Raw genomic sequence first — 27,104 nt, 5'->3', positions numbered from 1 at the left:
AAAGGCACATATCCTATCATATCACTTTCAGGAGTTACTTAAAAATTGATACCAATGAAGATATTTCCACAGAGAAAGGCAATCACAGATTCATTAAAAAACTTATGGTTCACCAAATAGAAAGGGATGAGGATTGGATACATTGCCATATTGGGGTTAACAGAGATATACAAACCATGTGAAATATATAACCCCCAAAGACGTACGGAAGACCAGGAGAAGACTACTCAACATTGTGTCATAACCTACATTGACAAAGGATGCGAGGAAGAATAGATACATGTATATGTGTGAAAGAACCACATCTTGCACACCTAGAACAAACAAACCATTGTAATCAAATTTGCTGGGATAAAAAATAAAAAGTAAATTACAAATACGAACAAGAAGTAATGAGACATAAAGTTAAAGGGCTTTTTCCTGGCACATTCCATTCTAATATACAACCTAGAACACCACTTCCATTAAGGCTCTGTTTCCCTAGGAACCAAATTTGGTAAAGGAGAAATGCTGCCACCTAGTGGCCGTTTCCTGCAAGAGCAGCTTTAAAGTCACAGCTAATGGTCACTTAACATTCACAAGGACTCAGGGCTGTAAAGGACACTTGCCCTAAATATTTGTGCTGAAGTAGGGAATGGACAAAAAATTCAAAACAGGCAAATGTTTCAAGAAGAGATTAGGAAGAGTTAAGTTTTACTCACACTCTTTGTAAAAAAAAAGGAAAATGGATAAAAGCTCAACCTCAGGGAGTGTTAGACGCATGCAATCTAATCTACAAAAAGTTTCAACTTACACCAGTCGGCTGACCATCAGCAAAAAGTCTACAAACAATAAATGCTGAAGGGGTTTTAGAGAACTGTGTACCCTCTGCCTGCTGGTGAGACGTAAAGGGGTAACAGCCAATAATGAGAACAGAAAGGAGCTGCGTTTAAAAGTAAAAATGGAGGTACTATTCAATCCAGCAGGCGCACCATTGGACCTCTCACCTGAGAAGACAATCGAGAAGACACAGGCCGCAAAAGCTGCAGTGCAGCCTTATTCACAATAGCCAAGACAGTGAAGCAATCAAAATGTCCAACAACAGGTAAATGGATAAAGAAGAAGTGGTCCGTGTACACAATGGAATATTAGCCATGGAAGACAATGAACCATTGCTCTTTGAGGCACCACAAATGAGTCTGGAGATAATCACGAAAGATGAGGTAAGTTGGAAAGCAAAAGACCTGTGTTCTATGATAGCACTTATAGGCGTTATCTAATAACTGACACAAATGAACATATTTCCACAGAGAAAGACACTCACGGATTTAGAAAACAAACTATGCTCATCTAAAACGACAGGTGGGGGGAATGGATAAATTAAGATTAGTGTTACTATACGTATACAAACACATATGATATACATATCTCAAAAAGACCAACCATATAGCAAGGGAAGTCTGCGGAACCCTCTGTAACATTTTACATGGGAAGAGGATCTGTACTTGAATAGACATATATAATGTACAAATGAACCAGATTGTGTACACCTAGGACAAACAATATTCTAAGCTTTACCCCAATTAAAACACTTTTAAAAACCAAGAAGAAATAATGACACATAAACTTATGGGGGTTTCTCCACGCACATTCCAATGTAATTTACAACCTAGGAACACGACTTCCAGAAAGGCTCTGCTGCCCTACTCCCCAGATTTGGGAATGGAGAAATGCTGCCTCCTTGAGGCCACTTCCCACAACAGCAGCTTTAAACCCATTGCTAAAGGTCACTAAATATTCACCAAACTTGCAGTTCGGGAAATGACACCTGCTCTCTAAAAAAACGCTGGGGTGGAAAATCGACCAAATAACTCAAAAGAGGGCAACCTTCAAAGAAGACAATTTCAAGAGTTATATCGTACTGCCAATTGTTTCCTTTTTTTAACGGAAAAGAAAACGGCGGAGAAAAATGATGAGTTTTACGAATTTTCAAAGACATGCAAACCCAAATTACAAAAACCTATCAGCTCACAGCAGCCAGAAGGGCCATTAGCATCAATGCTGTAAACAATAAATGCTGAAGCGATTGTGGAGAAATGCGTACCCTCGATTCTAAGGGGGACGTGGTAAGAGCCACTAATGAAAACACAAAGAAGGTGCTTTGAAAAGGGAAACACGGTGCTACCAGTCAATCAATCACACCCACTGCTGGGCCTATCACCTGAGAAAATGAGAATCAAAAAGTCACAGGCTGGCAATCCTGCACTCCAACAATATTTACCATAGCCAACACTTGGAAGCAATGAAAATGTCCATCAACCGAGGAATGCACAAAGAAGAAGTGGTCCACGTACACAGTGGAAAATTACTCCAATAAAAAATAAAAATTAAATTTAAAAATCCAACGAAAGTAAGGAGACATCAGCTTGTGTGGGTTTGTCCGGGCACACTCCACTCTAATTTATAACCGAGAAACACCACAGGCCGCCAGGGCTTTTCCCTAGTTCCCAGGGTGGGGAACATAGAAAGGCTGCCGCCCTCTGGCAGTTACCTGCAAAAGTAGTTTTAAAGCCTGTGCTAATGGTCATTTCATAGGAACAAGTACTGCAGAACTGTAAATGAAACCTGCCCTCAAAATGTCTTCAGGGAGGTAACGGCCAAAACATTTCAAAAGGTGACACGTACGTTAAGAGAACACTTTGAAGAACTAAGGGGTAATCACTGCTTGAAAAATAAAAAGGACATGCCTTAAAGCTCAATTTCAACGGATTATGAGGCACATGCGAATTCAACCACAAAGAGGTATCAGCTCACACTTGTCAGAATAACCATGAGCAAGAAAACTACAAACAATAACTGCTGAAGGTGTTGTGGAGAAATGCATACCCTCAACTTCAAGGGGGACGTAAGTTGGAAAGGGCCACGAATGAGAACAGAATGGAGGTGCCTTAAAAAGGTAAACATTGTGCTACCATATGATCCAGCAGGCCCACTCCTCCACCTATAATCTAAGAAGAGAGAATTGGAAAGACACAGGCAGGCAAATCTGCATTGCCCAGTATTACAATAGCCAAGATATGGAAGTAACCAAAAAGACCACCAACAGATGGGTGGGCAAAGAAGAACTCCTCCATGTACAGATGGAATATTCGCTAGTGAAAAAAATGAAACAATGCCATTTGCAGCACCATAGATGAGTCTAGACGTAATCACGCCACGTGTACTAAGTGAGAAAGCAAAAGGCACATATCCTATCATATCAGTTTCAGGAGTTACTTAAAAATTGATACCAATGAAGATATTTCCACAGAGAAAGGCAATCACAGATTCATTAAAAAACTTATGGTTCACCAAATAGAAAGGGATGAGGATTGGATACATTGCCATATTGGGGTTAACAGAGATATACAAACCATGTGAAATATATAACCCCCAAAGACGTACGGAAGACCAGGAGAAGACTACTCAACATTGTGTCATAACCTACATTGGCAAAGGATGCGAGGAAGAATAGATACATGTATATGTGTGAAAGAACCACATCTTGCACACCTAGAACAAACAAACCATTGTAATCAAATTTGCTGGGATAAAAAATAAAAAGTAAATTACAAATACGAACAAGAAGTAATGAGACATAAAGTTAAAGGGCTTTTTCCTGGCACATTCCATTCTAATATACAACCTAGAACACCACTTCCATTAAGGCTCTGTTTCCCTAGGAACCAAATTTGGTAAAGGAGAAATGCTGCCACCTAGTGGCCATTTCCTGCAAGAGCAGCTTTAAAGTCACAGCTAATGGTCACTTAACATTCACAAGGACTCAGGGCTGTAAAGGACACTTGCCCTAAATATTTGTGCTGAAGTAGGGAATGGACAAAAAATTCAAAACAGGCAAATGTTTCAAGAAGAGATTAGGAAGAGTTAAGTTTTACTCACACTCTTTGTAAAAAAAAAGGAAAATGGATAAAAGCTCAACCTCAGGGAGTGTTAGACGCATGCAATCTAATCTACAAAAAGTTTCAACTTACACCAGTCGGCTGACCATCAGCAAAAAGTCTACAAACAATAAATGCTGAAGGGGTTTTAGAGAACTGTGTACCCTCTGCCTGCTGGTGAGACGTAAAGGGGTAACAGCCAATAATGAGAACAGAAAGGAGCTGCGTTTAAAAGTAAAAATGGAGGTACTATTCAATCCAGCAGGCGCACCATTGGACCTCTCACCTGAGAAGACAATCGAGAAGACACAGGCCGCAAAAGCTGCAGTGCAGCCTTATTCACAATAGCCAAGACAGTGAAGCAATCAAAATGTCCAACAACAGGTAAATGGATAAAGAAGAAGTGGTCCGTGTACACAATGGAATATTAGCCATGGAAGACAATGAACCATTGCTCTTTGAGGCACCACAAATGAGTCTGGAGATAATCACGAAAGATGAGGTAAGTTGGAAAGCAAAAGACCTGTGTTCTATGATAGCACTTATAGGCGTTATCTAATAACTGACACAAATGAACATATTTCCACAGAGAAAGACACTCACGGATTTAGAAAACAAACTATGCTCATCTAAAACGACAGGTGGGGGGAATGGATAAATTAAGATTAGTGTTACTATACGTATACAAACACATATGGTATACATATCTCAAAAAGACCAACCATATAGCAAGGGAAGTCTGCGGAACCCTCTGTAACATTTTACATGGGAAGAGGATCTGTACTTGAATAGACATATATAATGTACAAATGAACCAGATTGTGTACACCTAGGACAAACAATATTCTAAGCTTTACCCCAATTAAAACACTTTTAAAAACCAAGAAGAAATAATGACACATAAACTTATGGGGGTTTCTCCACGCACATTCCAATGTAATTTACAACCTAGGAACACGACTTCCAGAAAGGCTCTGCTGCCCTACTCCCCAGATTTGGGAATGGAGAAATGCTGCCTCCTTGAGGCCACTTCCCACAACAGCAGCTTTAAACCCATTGCTAAAGGTCACTAAATATTCACCAAACTTGCAGTTCGGGAAATGACACCTGCTCTCTAAAAAAACGCTGGGGTGGAAAATCGACCAAATAACTCAAAAGAGGGCAACCTTCAAAGAAGACAATTTCAAGAGTTATATCGTACTGCCAATTGTTTCCTTTTTTTAACGGAAAAGAAAACGGCGGAGAAAAATGATGAGTTTTACGAATTTTCAAAGACATGCAAACCCAAATTACAAAAACCTATCAGCTCACAGCAGCCAGAAGGGCCATTAGCATCAATGCTGTAAACAATAAATGCTGAAGCGATTGTGGAGAAATGTGTACCCTCGATTCTAAGGGGGACGTGGTAAGAGCCACTAATGAAAACACAAAGAAGGTGCTTTGAAAAGGGAAACACGGTGCTACCAGTCAATCAATCACACCCACTGCTGGGCCTATCACCTGAGAAAATGAGAATCAAAAAGTCACAGGCTGGCAATCCTGCACTCCAACAATATTTACCATAGCCAACACTTGGAAGCAATGAAAATGTCCATCAACCGAGGAATGCACAAAGAAGAAGTGGTCCACGTACACAGTGGAAAATTACTCCAATAAAAAATAAAAATTAAATTTAAAAATCCAACGAAAGTAAGGAGACATCAGCTTGTGTGGGTTTGTCCGGGCACACTCCACTCTAATTTATAACCGAGAAACACCACAGGCCGCCAGGGCTTTTCCCTAGTTCCCAGGGTGGGGAACATAGAAAGGCTGCCGCCCTCTGGCAGTTACCTGCAAAAGTAGTTTTAAAGCCTGTGCTAATGGTCATTTCATAGGAACAAGTACTGCAGAACTGTAAATGAAACCTGCCCTCAAAATGTCTTCAGGGAGGTAACGGCCAAAACATTTCAAAAGGTGACACGTATGTTAAGTGAACACTTTGAAGAACTAAGGGGTAATCACTGCTTGAAAAATAAAAAGGACATGCCTTAAAGCTCAATTTCAACGGATTATGAGGCACATGCGAATTCAACCACAAAGAGGTATCAGCTCACACTTGTCAGAATAACCATGAGCAAGAAAACTACAAACAATAACTGCTGAAGGTGTTGTGGAGAAATGCATACCCTCAACTTCAAGGGGGACGTAAGTTGGAAAGGGCCACGAATGAGAACAGAATGGAGGTGCCTTAAAAAGGTAAACATTGTGCTACCATATGATCCAGCAGGCCCACTCCTCCACCTATAATCTAAGAAGAGAGAATTGGAAAGACACAGGCAGGCAAATCTGCATTGCCCAGTATTACAATAGCCAAGATATGGAAGTAACCAAAAAGACCACCAACAGATGGGTGGGCAAAGAAGAACTCCTCCATGTACAGATGGAATATTCGCTAGTGAAAAAAATGAAACAATGCCATTTGCAGCACCATAGATGAGTCTAGACGTAATCACGCCACGTGTAGTAAGTGAGAAAGCAAAAGGCACATATCCTATCATATCACTTTCAGGAGTTACTTAAAAATTGATACCAATGAAGATATTTCCACAGAGAAAGGCAATCACAGATTCATTAAAAAACTTATGGTTCACCAAATAGAAAGGGATGAGGATTGGATACATTGCCATATTGGGGTTAACAGAGATATACAAACCATGTGAAATATATAACCCCCAAAGACGTACGGAAGACCAGGAGAAGACTACTCAACATTGTGTCATAACCTACATTGGCAAAGGATGCGAGGAAGAATAGATACATGTATATGTGTGAAAGAACCACATCTTGCACACCTAGAACAAACAAACCATTGTAATCAAATTTGCTGGGATAAAAAATAAAAAGTAAATTACAAATACGAACAAGAAGTAATGAGACATAAAGTTAAAGGGCTTTTTCCTGGCACATTCCATTCTAATATACAACCTCGAACACCACTTCCATTAAGGCTCTGTTTCCCTAGGAACCAAATTTGGTAAAGGAGAAATGCTGCCACCTAGTGGCCGTTTCCTGCAAGAGCAGCTTTAAAGTCACAGCTAATGGTCACTTAACATTCACAAGGACTCAGGGCTGTAAAGGACACTTGCCCTAAATATTTGTGCTGAAGTAGGGAATGGACAAAAAATTCAAAACAGGCAAATGTTTCAAGAAGAGATTAGGAAGAGTTAAGTTTTACTCACACTCTTTGTAAAAAAAAAGGAAAATGGATAAAAGCTCAACCTCAGGGAGTGTTAGACACATGCAATCTAATCTACAAAAAGTTTCAACTTACACCAGTCGGCTGACCATCAGCAAAAAGTCTACAAACAATAAATGCTGAAGGGGTTTTAGAGAACTGTGTACCCTCTGCCTGCTGGTGAGACGTAAAGGGGTAACAGCCAATAATGAGAACAGAAAGGAGCTGCGTTTAAAAGTAAAAATGGAGGTACTATTCAATCCAGCAGGCGCACCATTGGACCTCTCACCTGAGAAGACAATCGAGAAGACACAGGCCGCAAAAGCTGCAGTGCAGCCTTATTCACAATAGCCAAGACAGTGAAGCAATCAAAATGTCCAACAACAGGTAAATGGATAAAGAAGAAGTGGTCCGTGTACACAATGGAATATTAGCCATGGAAGACAATGAACCATTGCTCTTTGAGGCACCACAAATGAGTCTGGAGATAATCACGAAAGATGAGGTAAGTTGGAAAGCAAAAGACCTGTGTTCTATGATAGCACTTATAGGCGTTATCTAATAACTGACACAAATGAACATATTTCCACGGAGAAAGACACTCACGGATTTAGAAAACAAACTATGCTCATCTAAAACGACAGGTGGGGGGAATGGATAAATTAAGATTAGTGTTACTATACGTATACAAACACATATGGTATACATATCTGAAAAAGACCAACCATATAGCAAGGGAAGTCTGCGGAACCCTCTGTAACATTTTACATGGGAAGAGGATCTGTACTTGAATAGACATATATAATGTACAAATGAACCAGATTGTGTACACCTAGGACAAACAATATTCTATGCTTTACCCCAATTAAAACACTTTTAAAAACCAAGAAGAAATAATGACACATAAACTTATGGGGGTTTCTCCACGCACATTCCAATGGAATTTACAACCTAGGAACACGACTTCCAGAAAGGCTCTGCTGCCCTACTCCCCAGATTTGGGAATGGAGAAATGCTGCCTCCTTGAGGCCACTTCCCACAACAGCAGCTTTAAACCCATTGCTAAAGGTCACTAAATATTCACCAAACTTGCAGTTCGGGAAATGACACCTGCTCTCTAAAAAAACGCTGGGGTGGAAAATCGACCAAATAACTCAAAAGAGGGCAACCTTCAAAGAAGACAATTTCAAGAGTTATATCGTACTGCCAATTGTTTCCTTTTTTTAACGGAAAAGAAAACGGCGGAGAAAAATGATGAGTTTTACGAATTTTCAAAGACATGCAAACCCAAATTACAAAAACCTATCAGCTCACAGCAGCCAGAAGGGCCATTAGCATCAATGCTGTAAACAATAAATGCTGAAGCGATTGTGGAGAAATGCGTACCCTCGATTCTAAGGGGGACGTGGTAAGAGCCACTAATGAAAACACAAAGAAGGTGCTTTGAAAAGGGAAACACGGTGCTACCAGTCAATCAATCACACCCACTGCTGGGCCTATCACCTGAGAAAATGAGAATCAAAAAGTCACAGGCTGGCAATCCTGCACTCCAACAATATTTACCATAGCCAACACTTGGAAGCAATGAAAATGTCCATCAACCGAGGAATGCACAAAGAAGAAGTGGTCCACGTACACAGTGGAAAATTACTCCAATAAAAAATAAAAATTAAATTTAAAAATCCAACGAAAGTAAGGAGACATCAGCTTGTGTGGGTTTGTCCGGGCACACTCCACTCTAATTTATAACCGAGAAACACCACAGGCCGCCAGGGCTTTTCCCTAGTTCCCAGGGTGGGGAACATAGAAAGGCTGCCGCCCTCTGGCAGTTACCTGCAAAAGCAGTTTTAAAGCCTGTGCTAATGGTCATTTCATAGGAACAAGTACTGCAGAACTGTAAATGAAACCTGCCCTCAAAATGTCTTCAGGGAGGTAACGGCCAAAACATTTCAAAAGGTGACACGTACGTTAAGAGAACACTTTGAAGAACTAAGGGGTAATCACTGCTTGAAAAATAAAAAGGACATGCCTTAAAGCTCAATTTCAACGGATTATGAGGCACATGCGAATTCAACCACAAAGAGGTATCAGCTCACACTTGTCAGAATAACCATGAGCAAGAAAACTACAAACAATAAATGCTGAAGGTGTTGTGGAGAAATGCATACCCTCAACTTCAAGGGGGACGTAAGTTGGAAAGGGCCACGAATGAGAACAGAATGGAGGTGCCTTAAAAAGGTAAACATTGTGCTACCATATGATCCAGCAGGCCCACTCCTCCACCTATAATCTAAGAAGAGAGAATTGGAAAGACACAGGCAGGCAAATCTGCATTGCCCAGTATTACAATAGCCAAGATATGGAAGTAACCAAAAAGACCACCAACAGATGGGTGGGCAAAGAAGAACTCCTCCATGTACAGATGGAATATTCGCTAGTGAAAAAAATGAAACAATGCCATTTGCAGCACCATAGATGAGTCTAGACGTAATCACGCCACGTGTAGTAAGTGAGAAAGCAAAAGGCACATATCCTATCATATCACTTTCAGGAGTTACTTAAAAATTGATACCAATGAAGATATTTCCACAGAGAAAGGCAATCACAGATTCATTAAAAAACTTATGGTTCACCAAATAGAAAGGGATGAGGATTGGATACATTGCCATATTGGGGTTAACAGAGATATACAAACCATGTGAAATATATAACCCCCAAAGACGTACGGAAGACCAGGAGAAGACTACTCAACATTGTGTCATAACCTACATTGGCAAAGGATGCGAGGAAGAATAGATACATGTATATGTGTGAAAGAACCACATCTTGCACACCTAGAACAAACAAACCATTGTAATCAAATTTGCTGGGATAAAAAATAAAAAGTAAATTACAAATACGAACAAGAAGTAATGAGACATAAAGTTAAAGGGCTTTTTCCTGGCACATTCCATTCTAATATACAACCTCGAACACCACTTCCATTAAGGCTCTGTTTCCCTAGGAACCAAATTTGGTAAAGGAGAAATGCTGCCACCTAGTGGCCGTTTCCTGCAAGAGCAGCTTTAAAGTCACAGCTAATGGTCACTTAACATTCACAAGGACTCAGGGCTGTAAAGGACACTTGCCCTAAATATTTGTGCTGAAGTAGGGAATGGACAAAAAATTCAAAACAGGCAAATGTTTCAAGAAGAGATTATGAAGAGTTAAGTTTTACTCACACTCTTTGTAAAAAAAAGGAAAATGGATAAAAGCTCAACCTCAGGGAGTGTTAGACGCATGCAATCTAATCTACAAAAAGTTTCAACTTACACCAGTCGGCTGACCATCAGCAAAAAGTCTACAAACAATAAATGCTGAAGGGGTTTTAGAGAACTGTGTACCCTCTGCCTGCTGGTGAGACGTAAAGGGGTAACAGCCAGTAATGAGAACAGAAAGGAGCTGCGTTTAAAAGTAAAAATGGAGGTACTATTCAATCCAGCAGGCGCACCATTGGACCTCTCACCTGAGAAGACAATCGAGAAGACACAGGCCGCAAAAGCTGCAGTGCAGCCTTATTCACAATAGCCAAGACAGTGAAGCAATCAAAATGTCCAACAACAGGTAAATGGATAAAGAAGAAGTGGTCCGTGTACACAATGGAATATTAGCCATGGAAGACAATGAACCATTGCTCTTTGAGGCACCACAAATGAGTCTGGAGATAATCACGAAAGATGAGGTAAGTTGGAAAGCAAAAGACCTGTGTTCTATGATAGCACTTATAGGCGTTATCTAATAACTGACACAAATGAACATATTTCCACGGAGAAAGACACTCACAGATTTAGAAAACAAACTATGCTCATCTAAAACGACAGGTGGGGGGAATGGATAAATTAAGATTAGTGTTACTATACGTATACAAACACATATGATATACATATCTCAAAACGACCAACCATATAGCAAGGGAAGTCTGCGGAACCCTCTGTAACATTTTACATGGGAAGAGGATCTGTACTTGAATAGACATATATAATGTACAAATGAACCAGATTGTGTACACCTAGGACAAACAATATTCTAAGCTTTACCCCAATTAAAACACTTTTAAAAACCAAGAAGAAATAATGACACATAAACTTATGGGGGTTTCTCCACGCACATTCCAATGGAATTTACAACCTAGGAACACGACTTCCAGAAAGGCTCTGCTGCCCTACTCCCCAGATTTGGGAATGGAGAAATGCTGCCTCCTTGAGGCCACTTCCCACAACAGCAGCTTTAAACCCATTGCTAAAGGTCACTAAATATTCACCAAACTTGCAGTTCGGGAAATGACACCTGCTCTCTAAAAAAACGCTGGGGTGGAAAATCGACCAAATAACTCAAAAGAGGGCAACCTTCAAAGAAGACAATTTCAAGAGTTATATCGTACTGCCAATTGTTTCCTTTTTTTAACGGAAAAGAAAACGGCAGAGAAAAATGATGAGTTTTACGAATTTTCAAAGACATGCAAACCCAAATTACAAAAACCTATCAGCTCACAGCAGCCAGAAGGGCCATTAGCATCAATGCTGTAAACAATAAATGCTGAAGCGATTGTGGAGAAATGCGTACCCTCGATTCTAAGGGGGACGTGGTAAGAGCCACTAATGAAAACACAAAGAAGGTGCTTTGAAAAGGGAAACACGGTGCTACCAGTCAATCAATCACACCCACTGCTGGGCCTATCACCTGAGAAAATGAGAATCAAAAAGTCACAGGCTGGCAATCCTGCACTCCAACAATATTTACCATAGCCAACACTTGGAAGCAATGAAAATGTCCATCAACTGAGGAATGCACAAAGAAGAAGTGGTCCACGTACACAGTGGAAAATTACTCCAATAAAAAATAAAAATTAAATTTAAAAATCCAACGAAAGTAAGGAGACATCAGCTTGTGTGGGTTTGTCCGGGCACACTCCACTCTAATTTATAACCGAGAAACACCACAGGCCGCCAGGGCTTTTCCCTAGTTCCCAGGGTGGGGAACATAGAAAGGCTGCCGCCCTCTGGCAGTTACCTGCAAAAGCAGTTTTAAAGCCTGTGCTAATGGTCATTTCATAGGAACAAGTACTGCAGAACTGTAAATGAAACCTGCCCTCAAAATGTCTTCAGGGAGGTAACGGCCAAAACATTTCAAAAGGTGACACGTACGTTAAGAGAACACTTTGAAGAACTAAGGGGTAATCACTGCTTGAAAAATAAAAAGGACATGCCTTAAAGCTCAATTTCAACGGATTATGAGGCACATGCGAATTCAACCACAAAGAGGTATCAGCTCACACTTGTCAGAATAACCATGAGCAAGAAAACTACAAACAATAACTGCTGAAGGTGTTGTGGAGAAATGCATACCCTCAACTTCAAGGGGGACGTAAGTTGGAAAGGGCCACGAATGAGAACAGAATGCAGGTGCCTTAAAAAGGTAAACATTGTGCTACCATATGATCCAGCAGGCCCACTCCTCCACCTATAATCTAAGAAGAGAGAATTGGAAAGACACAGGCAGGCAAATCTGCATTGCCCAGTATTACAATAGCCAAGATATGGAAGTAACCAAAAAGACCACCAACAGATGGGTGGGCAAAGAAGAACTCCTCCATGTACAGATGGAATATTCGCTAGTGAAAAAAATGAAACAATGCCATTTGCAGCACCATAGATGAGTCTAGACGTAATCACGCCACGTGTAGTACGTGAGAAAGCAAAAGGCACATATCCTATCATATCACTTTCAGGAGTTACTTAAAAATTGATACCAATGAAGATATTTCCACAGAGAAAGGCAATCACAGATTCATTAAAAAACTTATGGTTCACCAAATAGAAAGGGATGAGGATTGGATACATTGCCATATTGGGGTTAACAGAGATATACAAACCATGTGAAATATATAACCCCCAAAGACGTACGGAAGACCAGGAGAAGACTACTCAACATTGTGTCATAACCTACATTGGCAAAGGATGCGAGGAAGAATAGATACATGTATATGTGTGAAAGAACCACATCTTGCACACCTAGAACAAACAAATCATTGTAATCAAATTTGCTGGGATAAAAAATAAAAAGTAAATTACAAATACGAACAAGAAGTAATGAGACATAAAGTTAAAGGGCTTTTTCCTGGCACATTCCATTCTAATATACAACCTCGAACACCACTTCCATTAAGGCTCTGTTTCCCTAGTAACCAAATTTGGTAAAGGAGAAATGCTGCCACCTAGTGGCCGTTTCCTGCAAGAGCAGCTTTAAAGTCACAGCTAATGGTCACTTAACATTCACAAGGACTCAGGGCTGTAAAGGACACTTGCCCTAAATATTTGTGCTGAAGTAGGGAATGGACAAAAAATTCAAAACAGGCAAATGTTTCAAGAAGAGATTATGAAGAGTTAGGTTTTACTCACACTCTTTTTAAAAAAAAGGAAAATGAATAAAAGCTCAACCTCAGGGAGTGTTAGACGCATGCAATCTAATCTACAAAAAGTTTCAACTTACACCAGTCGGCTGACCATCAGCAAAAAGTCTACAAACAATAAATGCTGAAGGGGTTTTAGAGAACTGTGTACCCTCTGCCTGCTGGTGAGACGTAAAGGGGTAACAGCCAATAATGAGAACAGAAAGGAGCTGCGTTTAAAAGTAAAAATGGAGGTACTATTCAATCCAGCAGGCGCACCATTGGACCTCTCACCTGAGAAGACAATCGAGAAGACACAGGCCGAAAAAGCTGCAGTGCAGCCTTATTCACAATAGCCAAGACAGTGAAGCAATCAAAATATCCAACAACAGGTAAATGGATAAAGAAGAAGTGGTCCGTGTACACAATGGAATATTAGCCATGGAAGACAATGAACCATTGCTCTTTGAGGCACCACAAATGAGTCTGGAGATAATCACGAAAGATGAGGTAAGTTGGAAAGCAAAAGACCTGTGTTCTATGATAGCACTTATAGGCGTTATCTAATAACTGACACAAATGAACATATTTCCACGGAGAAAGACACTCACAGATTTAGAAAACAAACTATGCTCATCTAAAACGACAGGTGGGGGGAATGGATAAATTAAGATTAGTGTTACTATACGTATACAAACACATATGATATACATATCTCAAAACGACCAACCATATAGCAAGGGAAGTCTGCGGAACCCTCTGTAACATTTTACATGGGAAGAGGATCTGTACTTGAATAGACATATATAATGTACAAATGAACCAGATTGTGTACACCTAGGACAAACAATATTCTAAGCTTTACCCCAATTAAAACACTTTTAAAAACCAAGAAGAAATAATGACACATAAACTTATGGGGGTTTCTCCACGCACATTCCAATGTAATTTACAACCTAGGAACACGACTTCCAGAAAGGCTCTGCTGCCCTACTCCCCAGATTTGGGAATGGAGAAATGCTGCCTCCTTGAGGCCACTTCCCACAACAGCAGCTTTAAACCCATTGCTAAAGGTCACTAAATATTCACCAAACTTGCAGTTCGGGAAATGACACCTGCTCTCTAAAAAAACGCTGGGGTGGAAAATCGACCAAATAACTCAAAAGAGGGCAACCTTCAAAGAAGACAATTTCAAGAGTTATATCGTACTGCCAATTGTTTCCTTTTTTTAACGGAAAAGAAAACGGCGGAGAAAAATGATGAGTTTTACGAATTTTCAAAGACATGCAAACCCAAATTACAAAAACCTATCAGCTCACAGCAGCCAGAAGGGCCATTAGCATCAATGCTGTAAACAATAAATGCTGAAGCGATTGTGGAGAAATGTGTACCCTCGATTCTAAGGGGGACGTGGTAAGAGCCACTAATGAAAACACAAAGAAGGTGCTTTGAAAAGGGAAACACGGTGCTACCAGTCAATCAATCACACCCACTGCTGGGCCTATCACCTGAGAAAATGAGAATCAAAAAGTCACAGGCTGGCAATCCTGCACTCCAACAATATTTACCATAGCCAACACTTGGAAGCAATGAAAATGTCCATCAACCGAGGAATGCACAAAGAAGAAGTGGTCCACGTACACAGTGGAAAATTACTCCAATAAAAAATAAAAATTAAATTTAAAAATCCAACGAAAGTAAGGAGACATCAGCTTGTGTGGGTTTGTCCGGGCACACTCCACTCTAATTTATAACCGAGAAACACCACAGGCCGCCAGGGCTTTTCCCTAGTTCCCAGGGTGGGGAACATAGAAAGGCTGCCGCCCTCTGGCAGTTACCTGCAAAAGTAGTTTTAAAGCCTGTGCTAATGGTCATTTCATAGGAACAAGTACTGCAGAACTGTAAATGAAACCTGCCCTCAAAATGTCTTCAGGGAGGTAACGGCCAAAACATTTCAAAAGGTGACACGTATGTTAAGTGAACACTTTGAAGAACTAAGGGGTAATCACTGCTTGAAAAATAAAAAGGACATGCCTTAAAGCTCAATTTCAACGGATTATGAGGCACATGCGAATTCAACCACAAAGAGGTATCAGCTCACACTTGTCAGAATAACCATGAGCAAGAAAACTACAAACAATAACTGCTGAAGGTGTTGTGGAGAAATGCATACCCTCAACTTCAAGGGGGACGTAAGTTGGAAAGGGCCACGAATGAGAACAGAATGGAGGTGCCTTAAAAAGGTAAACATTGTGCTACCATATGATCCAGCAGGCCCACTCCTCCACCTATAATCTAAGAAGAGAGAATTGGAAAGACACAGGCAGGCAAATCTGCATTGCCCAGTATTACAATAGCCAAGATATGGAAGTAACCAAAAAGACCACCAACAGATGGGTGGGCAAAGAAGAACTCCTCCATGTACAGATGGAATATTCGCTAGTGAAAAAAATGAAACAATGCCATTTGCAGCACCATAGATGAGTCTAGACGTAATCACGCCACGTGTAGTAAGTGAGAAAGCAAAAGGCACATATCCTATCATATCACTTTCAGGAGTTACTTAAAAATTGATACCAATGAAGATATTTCCACAGAGAAAGGCAATCACAGATTCATTAAAAAACTTATGGTTCACCAAATAGAAAGGGATGAGGATTGGATACATTGCCATATTGGGGTTAACAGAGATATACAAACCATGTGAAATATATAACCCCCAAAGACGTACGGAAGACCAGGAGAAGACTACTCAACATTGTGTCATAACCTACATTGGCAAAGGATGCGAGGAAGAATAGATACATGTATATGTGTGAAAGAACCACATCTTGCACACCTAGAACAAACAAACCATTGTAATCAAATTTGCTGGGATAAAAAATAAAAAGTAAATTACAAATACGAACAAGAAGTAATGAGACATAAAGTTAAAGGGCTTTTTCCTGGCACATTCCATTCTAATATACAACCTCGAACACCACTTCCATTAAGGCTCTGTTTCCCTAGGAACCAAATTTGGTAAAGGAGAAATGCTGCCACCTAGTGGCCGTTTCCTGCAAGAGCAGCTTTAAAGTCACAGCTAATGGTCACTTAACATTCACAAGGACTCAGGGCTGTAAAGGACACTTGCCCTAAATATTTGTGCTGAAGTAGGGAATGGACAAAAAATTCAAAACAGGCAAATGTTTCAAGAAGAGATTAGGAAGAGTTAAGTTTTACTCACACTCTTTGTAAAAAAAAAGGAAAATGGATAAAAGCTCAACCTCAGGGAGTGTTAGACACATGCAATCTAATCTACAAAAAGTTTCAACTTACACCAGTCGGCTGACCATCAGCAAAAAGTCTACAAACAATAAATGCTGAAGGGGTTTTAGAGAACTGTGTACCCTCTGCCTGCTGGTGAGACGTAAAGGGGTAACAGCCAATAATGAGAACAGAAAGGAGCTGCGTTTAAAAGTAAAAATGGAGGTACTATTCAATCCAGCAGGCGCACCATTGGACCTCTCACCTGAGAAGACAATCGAGAAGACACAGGCCGCAAAAGCTGCAGTGCAGCCTTATTCACAATAGCCAAGACAGTGAAGCAATCAAAATGTCCAACAACAGGTAAATGGATAAAGAAGAAGTGGTCCGTGTACACAATGGAATATTAGCCATGGAAGACAATGAACCATTGCTCTTTGAGGCACCACAAATGAGTCTGGAGATAATCACGAAAGATGAGGTAAGTTGGAAAGCAAAAGACCTGTGTTCTATGATAGCACTTATAGGCGTTATCTAATAACTGACACAAATGAACATATTTCCACAGAGAAAGACACTCACGGATTTAGAAAACAAACTATGCTCATCTAAAACGACAGGTGGGGGGAATGGATAAATTAAGATTAGTGTTACTATACGTATACAAACACATATGATATACATATCTCCAAACGGCCAACCATATAGCAAGGGAACTCTGCGGAACCCTCTGTAACATTTTACATGGGAAGAGGATCTGTACTTGAATAGACATATATAATGTACAAATGAACCAGATTGTGTACACCTAGGACAAACAATATTCTAAGCTTTACCCCAATTAAAACACTTTTAAAAACCAAGAAGAAATAATGACAGATAAACTTATGGGGGTTTCTCCACGCACATTCCAATGTAATTTACAACCTAGGAACACGACTTCCAGAAAGGCTCTGCTGCCCTACTCCCCAGATTTGGGAATGGAGAAATGCTGCCTCCTTGAGGCCACTTCCCACAACAGCAGCTTTAAACCCATTGCTAAAGGTCACTAAATATTCACCAAACTTGCAGTTTCGGAAATGACACCTGCTCTCTAAAAAAACGCTGGGGTGGAAAATCGACCAAATAACTGAAAAGAGGGCAACCTTCCAAGAAGACAATTTCAAGAGTTATATCGTACTGCCAATTGTTTCCTTTTTTTAACGGAAAAGAAAACGGCGGAGAAAAATGATGAGTTTTACGAATTTTCAAAGACATGCAAACCCAAATTACAAAAACCTATCAGCTCACAGCAGCCAGAAGGGCCATTAGCATCAATGCTGTAAACAATAAATGCTGAAGCGATTGTGGAGAAATGCGTACCCTCGATTCTAAGGGGGACGTGGTAAGAGCCACTAATGAAAACACAAAGAAGGTGCTTTGAAAAGGGAAACACGGTGCTACCAGTCAATCAATCACACCCACTGCTGGGCCTATCACCTGAGAAAATGAGAATCAAAAAGTCACAGGCTGGCAATCCTGCACTCCAACAATATTTACCATAGCCAACACTTGGAAGCAATGAAAATGTCCATCAACCGAGGAATGCACAAAGAAGAAGTGGTCCACGTACACAGTGGAAAATTACTCCAATAAAAAATAAAAATTAAATTTAAAAATCCAACGAAAGTAAGGAGACATCAGCTTGTGTGGGTTTGTCCGGGCACACTCCACTCTAATTTATAACCGAGAAACACCACAGGCCGCCAGGGCTTTTCCCTAGTTCCCAGGGTGGGGAACATAGAAAGGCTGCCGCCCTCTGGCAGTTACCTGCAAAAGCAGTTTTAAAGCCTGTGCTAATGGTCATTTCATAGGAACAAGTACTGCAGAACTGTAAATGAAACCTGCCCTCAAAATGTCTTCAGGGAGGTAACGGCCAAAACATTTCAAAAGGTGACACGTACGTTAAGAGAACACTTTGAAGAACTAAGGGGTAATCACTGCTTGAAAAATAAAAAGGACATGCCTTAAAGCTCAATTTCAACGGATTATGAGGCACATGCGAATTCAACCACAAAGAGGTATCAGCTCACACTTGTCAGAATAACCATGAGCAAGAAAACTACAAACAATAAATGCTGAAGGTGTTGTGGAGAAATGCATACCCTCAACTTCAAGGGGGACGTAAGTTGGAAAGGGCCACGAATGAGAACAGAATGGAGGTGCCTTAAAAAGGTAAACATTGTGCTACCATATGATCCAGCAGGCCCACTCCTCCACCTATAATCTAAGAAGAGAGAATTGGAAAGACACAGGCAGGCAAATCTGCATTGCCCAGTATTACAATAGCCAAGATATGGAAGTAACCAAAAAGACCACCAACAGATGGGTGGGCAAAGAAGAACTCCTCCATGTACAGATGGAATATTCGCTAGTGAAAAAAATGAAACAATGCCATTTGCAGCACCATAGATGAGTCTAGACGTAATCACGCCACGTGTAGTAAGTGAGAAAGCAAAAGGCACATATCCTATCATATCACTTTCAGGAGTTACTTAAAAATTGATACCAATGAAGATATTTCCACAGAGAAAGGCAATCACAGATTCATTAAAAAACTTATGGTTCACCAAATAGAAAGGGATGAGGATTGGATACATTGCCATATTGGGGTTAACAGAGATATACAAACCATGTGAAATATATAACCCCCAAAGACGTACGGAAGACCAGGAGAAGACTACTCAACATTGTGTCATAACCTACATTGGCAAAGGATGCGAGGAAGAATAGATACATGTATATGTGTGAAAGAACCACATCTTGCACACCTAGAACAAACAAACCATTGTAATCAAATTTGCTGGGATAAAAAATAAAAAGTAAATTACAAATACGAACAAGAAGTAATGAGACATAAAGTTAAAGGGCTTTTTCCTGGCACATTCCATTCTAATATACAACCTCGAACACCACTTCCATTAAGGCTCTGTTTCCCTAGGAACCAAATTTGGTAAAGGAGAAATGCTGCCACCTAGTGGCCGTTTCCTGCAAGAGCAGCTTTAAAGTCACAGCTAATGGTCACTTAACATTCACAAGGACTCAGGGCTGTAAAGGACACTTGCCCTAAATATTTGTGCTGAAGTAGGGAATGGACAAAAAATTCAAAACAGGCAAATGTTTCAAGAAGAGATTAGGAAGAGTTAAGTTTTACTCACACTCTTTGTAAAAAAAAAGGAAAATGGATAAAAGCTCAACCTCAGGGAGTGTTAGACGCATGCAATCTAATCTACAAAAAGTTTCAACTTACACCAGTCGGCTGACCATCAGCAAAAAGTCTACAAACAATAAATGCTGAAGGGGTTTTAGAGAACTGTGTACCCTCTGCCTGCTGGTGAGACGTAAAGGGGTAACAGCCAATAATGAGAACAGAAAGGAGCTGCGTTTAAAAGTAAAAATGGAGGTACTATTCAATCCAGCAGGCGCACCATTGGACCTCTCACCTGAGAAGACAATCGAGAAGACACAGGCCGCAAAAGCTGCAGTGCAGCCTTATTCACAATAGCCAAGACAGTGAAGCAATCAAAATGTCCAACAACAGGTAAATGGATAAAGAAGAAGTGGTCCGTGTACACAATGGAATATTAGCCATGGAAGACAATGAACCATTGCTCTTTGAGGCACCACAAATGAGTCTGGAGATAATCACGAAAGATGAGGTAAGTTGGAAAGCAAAAGACCTGTGTTCTATGATAGCACTTATAGGCGTTATCTAATAACTGACACAAATGAACATATTTCCACAGAGAAAGACACTCACGGATTTAGAAAACAAACTATGCTCATCTAAAACGACAGGTGGGGGGAATGGATAAATTAAGATTAGTGTTACTATACGTATACAAACACATATGGTATACATATCTCAAAAAGACCAACCATATAGCAAGGGAAGTCTGCGGAACCCTCTGTAACATTTTACATGGGAAGAGGATCTGTACTTGAATAGACATATATAATGTACAAATGAACCAGATTGTGTACACCTAGGACAAACAATATTCTAAGCTTTACCCCAATTAAAACACTTTTAAAAACCAAGAAGAAATAATGACACATAAACTTATGGGGGTTTCTCCACGCACATTCCAATGTAATTTACAACCTAGGAACACGACTTCCAGAAAGGCTCTGCTGCCCTACTCCCCAGATTTGGGAATGGAGAAATGCTGCCTCCTTGAGGCCACTTCCCACAACAGCAGCTTTAAACCCATTGCTAAAGGTCACTAAATATTCACCAAACTTGCAGTTCGGGAAATGACACCTGCTCTCTAAAAAAACGCTGGGGTGGAAAATCGACCAAATAACTCAAAAGAGGGCAACCTTCCAAGAAGACAATTTCAAGAGTTATATCGTACTGCCAATTGTTTCCTTTTTTTAACGGAAAAGAAAACGGCGGAGAAAAATGATGAGTTTTACGAATTTTCAAAGACATGCAAACCCAAATTACAAAAACCTATCAGCTCACAGCAGCCAGAAGGGCCATTAGCATCAATGCTGTAAACAATAAATGCTGAAGCGATTGTGGAGAAATGCGTACCCTCGATTCTAAGGGGGACGTGGTAAGAGCCACTAATGAAAACACAAAGAAGGTGCTTTGAAAAGGGAAACACGGTGCTACCAGTCAATCAATCACACCCACTGCTGGGCCTATCACCTGAGAAAATGAGAATCAAAAAGTCACAGGCTGGCAATCCTGCACTCCAACAATATTTACCATAGCCAACACTTGGAAGCAATGAAAATGTCCATCAACCGAGGAATGCACAAAGAAGAAGTGGTCCACGTACACAGTGGAAAATTACTCCAATAAAAAATAAAAATTAAATTTAAAAATCCAACGAAAGTAAGGAGACATCAGCTTGTGTGGGTTTGTCCGGGCACACTCCACTCTAATTTATAACCGAGAAACACCACAGGCCGCCAGGGCTTTTCCCTAGTTCCCAGGGTGGGGAACATAGAAAGGCTGCCGCCCTCTGGCAGTTACCTGCAAAAGCAGTTTTAAAGCCTGTGCTAATGGTCATTTCATAGGAACAAGTACTGCAGAACTGTAAATGAAACCTGCCCTCAAAATGTCTTCAGGGAGGTAACGGCCAAAACATTTCAAAAGGTGACACGTACGTTAAGAGAACACTTTGAAGAACTAAGGGGTAATCACTGCTTGAAAAATAAAAAGGACATGCCTTAAAGCTCAATTTCAACGGATTATGAGGCACATGCGAATTCAACCACAAAGAGGTATCAGCTCACACTTGTCAGAATAACCATGAGCAAGAAAACTACAAACAATAAATGCTGAAGGTGTTGTGGAGAAATGCATACCCTCAACTTCAAGGGGGACGTAAGTTGGAAAGGGCCACGAATGAGAACAGAATGGAGGTGCCTTAAAAAGGTAAACATTGTGCTACCATATGATCCAGCAGGCCCACTCCTCCACCTATAATCTAAGAAGAGAGAATTGGAAAGACACAGGCAGGCAAATCTGCATTGCCCAGTATTACAATAGCCAAGATATGGAAGTAACCAAAAAGACCACCAACAGATGGGTGGGCAAAGAAGAACTCCTCCATGTACAGATGGAATATTCGCTAGTGAAAAAAATGAAACAATGCCATTTGCAGCACCATAGATGAGTCTAGACGTAATCACGCCACGTGTACTAAGTGAGAAAGCAAAAGGCACATATCCTATCATATCACTTTCAGGAGTTACTTAAAAATTGATACCAATGAAGATATTTCCACAGAGAAAGGCAATCACAGATTCATTAAAAAACTTATGGTTCACCAAATAGAAAGGGATGAGGATTGGATACATTGCCATATTGGGGTTAACAGAGATATACAAACCATGTGAAATATATAACCCCCAAAGACGTACGGAAGACCAGGAGAAGACTACTCAACATTGTGTCATAACCTACATTGGCAAAGGATGCGAGGAAGAATAGATACATGTATATGTGTGAAAGAACCACATCTTGCACACCTAGAACAAACAAACCATTGTAATCAAATTTGCTGGGATAAAAAATAAAAAGTAAATTACAAATACGAACAAGAAGTAATGAGACATAAAGTTAAAGGGCTTTTTCCTGGCACATTCCATTCTAATATACAACCTCGAACACCACTTCCATTAAGGCTCTGTTTCCCTAGGAACCAAATTTGGTAAAGGAGAAATGCTGCCACCTAGTGGCCGTTTCCTGCAAGAGCAGCTTTAAAGTCACAGCTAATGGTCACTTAACATTCACAAGGACTCAGGGCTGTAAAGGACACTTGCCCTAAATATTTGTGCTGAAGTAGGGAATGGACAAAAAATTCAAAACAGGCAAATGTTTCAAGAAGAGATTAGGAAGAGTTAAGTTTTACTCACACTCTTTGTAAAAAAAAAGGAAAATGGATAAAAGCTCAACCTCAGGGAGTGTTAGACGCATGCAATCTAATCTACAAAAAGTTTCAACTTACACCAGTCGGCTGACCATCAGCAAAAAGTCTACAAACAATAAATGCTGAAGGGGTTTTAGAGAACTGTGTACCCTCTGCCTGCTGGTGAGACGTAAAGGGGTAACAGCCAATAATGAGAACAGAAAGGAGCTGCGTTTAAAAGTAAAAATGGAGGTACTATTCAATCCAGCAGGCGCACCATTGGACCTCTCACCTGAGAAGACAATCGAGAAGACACAGGCCGCAAAAGCTGCAGTGCAGCCTTATTCACAATAGCCAAGACAGTGAAGCAATCAAAATGTCCAACAACAGGTAAATGGATAAAGAAGAAGTGGTCCGTGTACACAATGGAATATTAGCCATGGAAGACAATGAACCATTGCTCTTTGAGGCACCACAAATGAGTCTGGAGATAATCACGAAAGATGAGGTAAGTTGGAAAGCAAAAGACCTGTGTTCTATGATAGCACTTATAGGCGTTATCTAATAACTGACACAAATGAACATATTTCCACAGAGAAAGACACTCACGGATTTAGAAAACAAACTATGCTCATCTAAAACGACAGGTGGGGGGAATGGATAAATTAAGATTAGTGTTACTATACGTATACAAACACATATGGTATACATATCTCAAAAAGACCAACCATATAGCAAGGGAAGTCTGCGGAACTCTCTGTAACATTTTACATGGGAAGAGGATCTGTACTTGAATAGACATATATAATGTACAAATGAACCAGATTGTGTACACCTAGGACAAACAATATTCTAAGCTTTACCCCAATTAAAACACTTTTAAAAACCAAGAAGAAATAATGACACATAAACTTATGGGGGTTTCTCCACGCACATTCCAATGTAATTTACAACCTAGGAACACGACTTCCAGAAAGGCTCTGCTGCCCTACACCCCAGATTTGGGAATGGAGAAATGCTGCCTCCTTGAGGCCACTTCCCACAACAGCAGCTTTAAACCCATTGCTAAAGGTCACTAAATATTCACCAAACTTGCAGTTCGGGAAATGACACCTGCTCTCTAAAAAAACGCTGGGGTGGAAAATCGACCAAATAACTCAAAAGAGGGCAACCTTCCAAGAAGACAATTTCAAGAGTTATATCGTACTGCCAATTGTTTCCTTTTTTTAACGGAAAAGAAAACGGCGGAGAAAAATGATGAGTTTTACGAATTTTCAAAGACATGCAAACCCAAATTACAAAAACCTATCAGCTCACAGCAGCCAGAAGGGCCATTAGCATCAATGCTGTAAACAATAAATGCTGAAGCGATTGTGGAGAAATGCGTACCCTCGATTCTAAGGGGGACGTGGTAAGAGCCACTAATGAAAACACAAAGAAGGTGCTTTGAAAAGGGAAACACGGTGCTACCAGTCAATCAATCACACCCACTGCTGGGCCTATCACCTGAGAAAATGAGAATCAAAAAGTCACAGGCTGGCAATCCTGCACTCCAACAATATTTACCATAGCCAACACTTGGAAGCAATGAAAATGTCCATCAACCGAGGAATGCACAAAGAAGAAGTGGTCCACGTACACAGTGGAAAATTACTCCAATAAAAAATAAAAATTAAATTTAAAAATCCAACGAAAGTAAGGAGACATCAGCTTGTGTGGGTTTGTCCGGGCACACTCCACTCTAATTTATAACCGAGAAACACCACAGGCCGCCAGGGCTTTTCCCTAGTTCCCAGGGTGGGGAACATAGAAAGGCTGCCGCCCTCTGGCAGTTACCTGCAAAAGCAGTTTTAAAGCCTGTGCTAATGGTCATTTCATAGGAACAAGTACTGCAGAACTGTAAATGAAACCTGCCCTCAAAATGTCTTCAGGGAGGTAACGGCCAAAACATTTCAAAAGGTGACACGTACGTTAAGAGAACACTTTGAAGAACTAAGGGGTAATCACTGCTTGAAAAATAAAAAGGACATGCCTTAAAGCTCAATTTCAACGGATTATGAGGCACATGCGAATTCAACCACAAAGAGGTATCAGCTCACACTTGTCCGAATAACCATGAGCAAGAAAACTACAAACAATAAATGCTGAAGGTGTTGTGGAGAAATGCATACCCTCAACTTCAAGGGGGACGTAAGTTGGAAAGGGCCACGAATGAGAACAGAATGGAGGTGCCTTAAAAAGGTAAACATTGTGCTACCATATGATCCAGCAGGCCCACTCCTCCACCTATAATCTAAGAAGAGAGAATTGGAAAGACACAGGCAGGCAAATCTGCATTGCCCAGTATTACAATAGCCAAGATATGGAAGTAACCAAAAAGACCACCAACAGATGGGTGGGCAAAGAAGAACTCCTCCATGTACAGATGGAATATTCGCTAGTGAAAAAAATGAAACAATGCCATTTGCAGCACCATAGATGAGTCTAGACGTAATCACGCCACGTGTACTAAGTGAGAAAGCAAAAGGCACATATCCTATCATATCACTTTCAGGAGTTACTTAAAAATTGATACCAATGAAGATATTTCCACAGAGAAAGGCAATCACAGATTCATTAAAAAACTTATGGTTCACCAAATAGAAAGGGATGAGGATTGGATACATTGCCATATTGGGGTTAACAGAGATATACAAACCATGTGAAATATATAACCCCCAAAGACGTACGGAAGACCAGGAGAAGACTACTCAACATTGTGTCATAACCTACATTGGCAAAGGATGCGAGGAAGAATAGATACATGTATATGTGTGAAAGAACCACATCTTGCACACCTAGAACAAACAAACCATTGTAATCAAATTTGCTGGGATAAAAAATAAAAAGTAAATTACAAATACGAACAAGAAGTAATGAGACATAAAGTTAAAGGGCTTTTTCCTGGCACATTCCATTCTAATATACAACCTCGAACACCACTTCCATTAAGGCTCTGTTTCCCTAGGAACCAAATTTGGTAAAGGAGAAATGCTGCCACCTAGTGGCCGTTTCCTGCAAGAGCAGCTTTAAAGTCACAGCTAATGGTCACTTAACATTCACAAGGACTCAGGGCTGTAAAGGACACTTGCCCTAAATATTTGTGCTGAAGTAGGGAATGGACAAAAAATTCAAAACAGGCAAATGTTTCAAGAAGAGATTATGAAGAGTTAAGTTTTACTCACACTCTTTGTAAAAAAAAGGAAAATGGATAAAAGCTCAACCTCAGGGAGTGTTAGACGCATGCAATCTAATCTACAAAAAGTTTCAACTTACACCAGTCGGCTGACCATCAGCAAAAAGTCTACAAACAATAAATGCTGAAGGGGTTTTAGAGAACTGTGTACCCTCTGCCTGCTGGTGAGACGTAAAGGGGTAACAGCCAGTAATGAGAACAGAAAGGAGCTGCGTTTAAAAGTAAAAATGGAGGTACTATTCAATCCAGCAGGCGCACCATTGGACCTCTCACCTGAGAAGACAATCGAGAAGACACAGGCCGCAAAAGCTGCAGTGCAGCCTTATTCACAATAGCCAAGACAGTGAAGCAATCAAAATGTCCAACAACAGGTAAATGGATAAAGAAGAAGTGGTCCGTGTACACAATGGAATATTAGCCATGGAAGACAATGAACCATTGCTCTTTGAGGCACCACAAATGAGTCTGGAGATAATCACGAAAGATGAGGTAAGTTGGAAAGCAAAAGACCTGTGTTCTATGATAGCACTTATAGGCGTTATCTAATAACTGACACAAATGAACATATTTCCACGGAGAAAGAGACTCACAGATTTAGAAAACAAACTATGCTCATCTAAAACGACAGGTGGGGGGAATGGATAAATTAAGATTAGTG

Source organism: Balaenoptera borealis, assembly GCF_965194805.1.
Source record: "Balaenoptera borealis genome assembly, chromosome: 9".
Classification (NCBI taxonomy): Eukaryota; Metazoa; Chordata; class Mammalia; order Artiodactyla; family Balaenopteridae; genus Balaenoptera; species Balaenoptera borealis.
The sequence above is the reverse complement of the archived record's forward strand: the minus strand, read 5'-3'. Positions refer to the sequence as shown.